Source organism: Meriones unguiculatus, chromosome 8, assembly GCF_030254825.1.
Source record: "Meriones unguiculatus strain TT.TT164.6M chromosome 8, Bangor_MerUng_6.1, whole genome shotgun sequence".
In the NCBI taxonomy this organism is placed as follows: Eukaryota; Metazoa; Chordata; class Mammalia; order Rodentia; family Muridae; genus Meriones; species Meriones unguiculatus.
The window spans coordinates 70,116,457-70,119,879 of NC_083356.1; positions in this window are offsets into that span (position 1 = coordinate 70,116,457).

A 3,423-nucleotide genomic window follows, 5' to 3' on the forward strand; every position below is an offset into this window, starting at 1 on the left:
GACTGCCCATGCAAGTGGATGCAGAGAAGGATGTACCTGGAAAGGAACAGCAAGGCTTCTGGGAGTCAACCATCTATGAAGAGCATGCTTTTACAGGAAAGGGGCTAACAGGAAAGCATGGGTGAAGAGAGCTAAGGCCTGGAGCAGCAAAGCCCTGGCCCAGAGGCAGTTCTAAATCAGCTTCTGAGCACTCCCAGCTCTGCCACCACCAAGGAAGCCAACCTGCTTCCATCTTGCCCTTTACTCTGCTCTCCACAGCCAAATCTAGTTGCAACCCTATCACTCTGTGACCCCAAAGCAAGCCCTTTGTGTAGCTCAGATCCCTGAGGGCAAATCCTTGGGAAGGTAAAACCTCCTGGGAAGAATACCATTTGACAGGCGTAGGGCCCAGGCTCCATCTCTAGCCCTTAAAGCAGTGATTCCTGCCCTGTGGGTTGGGACCCCTTGCGGAGGGGTTGCCTATAACCATCAGAAAATAGATATTTACATTATGATCACATCAGTAACAACATTACAGTTACCATGTAGCAACAAAAATAATTTTATGGTTGGGGGTCACCATAACATGAAGAACTGTAGTAAATGGTTGCAGCATTAGGAAGATTGAGAACCACTGTCTTAAAGGAAATGAAAGAAGAAGAAGAGGAGGAGGAGGAGGAGGAGGAGGAGGAGGAGGAGGAGGAGGAGGAGGAGGAGGAAAGAATGACAGAATCTCCACTCCCTATGGCTAACCCCCTATGGCACAGCCTCCTTCCCTGACTGTATCTTTTGTGCCCCTCCTGGTTCTTTGCACTGTAGTTTCTCTGCCTAGAATTCTTCAAGCAGAGAGGGATATGACCAAGGTTCTGGCTAGCAGAGGATGAATTTGAGTCAGGATCTCAACATGGTACCCGTTTTCTCCAGTGCTCCCAACAGATCTGTTTGCTTTCACTCTACCTTGGTGTCAACACAAGAGAAATCATGGAACCCTAACTGTCTCTGCCCTTCCAGGCTCCTGAGGAGGGCGCAACTCATATGAGACACTGCTCACTGGACAGTCCCAGGACTGGTTTCTGAGCAGAATGGAGGGGCCTCTAAGCACACAGTGCTTTGGAGACACCTGCCTTGGTGGACACTGAAACATCCAAGGAACTGAGGACCTCCACAGCCAGACCAGCCGTTTTGATTACTAATCCATACTTCCTCAATATACACCCAGACACACTGCATGTTCTCTGTATTTTTCATCAAAAAGACTACCATCAAAGTGCCCTCCCTAACAGGGACAACCAAAACTTCTCATTCAAAGGCATACCAATGCTGGCCTTCCTTTCCTCTACCACCTGACTTTCCATGCACTTCCCCACCAGCCCTGAACTTCTTTTTCCATCTCTTTACTGCTCCCTCTGTCCATCAATCCAGACCTCTGCCCCCTTAGCCTTTAATCTACTTAGCCCTTCATCCCTCCACTCAGCCCTCCCATGTTCCTCTGCCCCTCACTCTTACACAGCTCAAGCCAGCCTCCCACCAGCCCACCATTGTGTGCCCCTCCTATCCATCCACCTATACCTGCATCTATCCATCCATCCCACCCACATCCCTCCAGTTACACAATACTGGCTAAGTGATGCCTTTGCTTCCGGAGAAAGGAAAGTGGATGTTTTGACCGGGTGAGGGATTTGTCCTCACATCCAACTCATATGAACACACATCTTGTAAATTCCATTTGGAGCTCCATCAGGCAAATTCAGCTGTCACAATTTCCCAGGAAATTATAGGTGTAGGAAAAGACCATCTGGCCTGCCATGGAGATGGAGCACGCCTTGCTGGATGATGAGTGTGGGCTCTCTGCCTTTCCTTTGAAAAGACAAAATGTAGACTTTTTACTGCTAGTTGCTTCAACTTAAAATTTAGCCAAATGCCACAATCTAGAGACTGACCCCTAAACTGAGATCTCTGAAATCTTGCTGTGACACAGCCACAGCGTGGGCACCTGGCAGTGACTGTGCAAAACATTAGGACAGCTTCCCCCGAGGCCTGTCTTGAGGCTTTAGTAGCTTCTGAGAAGACTGTGTTTCAGGCCAGGTGAGCACAGCCTTAAGATCTTGAGTGATGGTTCCAGGACAGAGCAACTGTCCATATGAGGCTGAGAAGAAGAGTTGGGGTGGCTCTGCTTTCCACAGGAGCCCAACTCACAGAGAGACAAGCCATCCAGATGCTCAGTAGATGGAAAGGGTCTAATCAGACTCAGGAGGAAGCTAAGCTCCATTCGGCTGCATGTGAATAACAGGCACTAAGCATGTTCCAGATAGGCTCAGCTGACCACACACTGGCTGATGGATGTATTGGCTCTTAATAAAAAGAAGTTGGCATCCACAGCATGAGGAACTCGGTATGGAAAAACCTGACTGTTTTTTATCCCACCCTCATCATGGTGAGAAGTTTGGAATTTTGGTTTCTTTAAAAACAGAAATATTATGAGTATGTTTTTGTTTTAATCCCAGGTGTGGGAATATGGGGCTGCTTCAAAGCAGCTGACTGATTTGCCTCCTGCTTTGGTAGCACTTGATTTTGCCAGCTGCAGATAGTTTCTGCAATTGTGTGATGTCTGGAATTCTGGGCACTTTTCAGAGGGCGTATAAGTGCTAGGGCCCAGAGAGGTGGGTTGTTGGGAGGTTGTCATCTGTTTGCTGTTGGTCTCGGTTTGTTAAGTAGTCATGCGCAAAGAAGAAACAAGAAGAAATTAGATATCCTGAAAGTGAAGATCAAACTTGCCCCAAGGCACTCAACACCCCTAATCAACAGGAAGTAGTCTAGCAATAAAGTCACCTTTCCAACCCCTGCCTTTATTCAGGAATCTCTTTCCTTTTCTCTCTATCCTTCTCTCTCTCTCTCTCTCTCTCTCTCTCTCTCTCTCTCTCTCTCTCTTTCTCTTATCTAGTTTAGAGAATTGGAAAGGAAAGAAGAAAAGGGGTGGAGAAGGGTGGAAGAAAGAAGAACCCACAAAGTAGCAAATGCCAGCTATGTTCATCAAAGCCTGAAAACTTCATTCAGACCCAGAGGAGGTACTCATGTCCTGGGTTCTTCCACCTCTCTTTCCGCCATGCTACCTTGAAGTCAGCACCGCCAAGGGAATGTGCCAACTCCATCTGCTCCACACCTCCCTAACAGAACACAACACAAATCTCTCAACCCTAAAGTCAAGCATTTATCACCCCAAGGAAAGACTTTGTACCCTTAAGTACAGGCCCCAACCTCCACCTACCTACTGCTCCAGCAACCACTTTTCGTTTGCTTGCTTATTTTTTGTTGTTTTTGTTCGTTCTTTTGAGAGAGGGTTTCTCTGTGTAGCCTTGTCCTGGAACTCACTCTGCAGATCAGGCTGGCCTGGAACTTGGAGATCCACCTGCCTCTGTCTCCCTAGTGCTGGGATTAAAGTTTTCC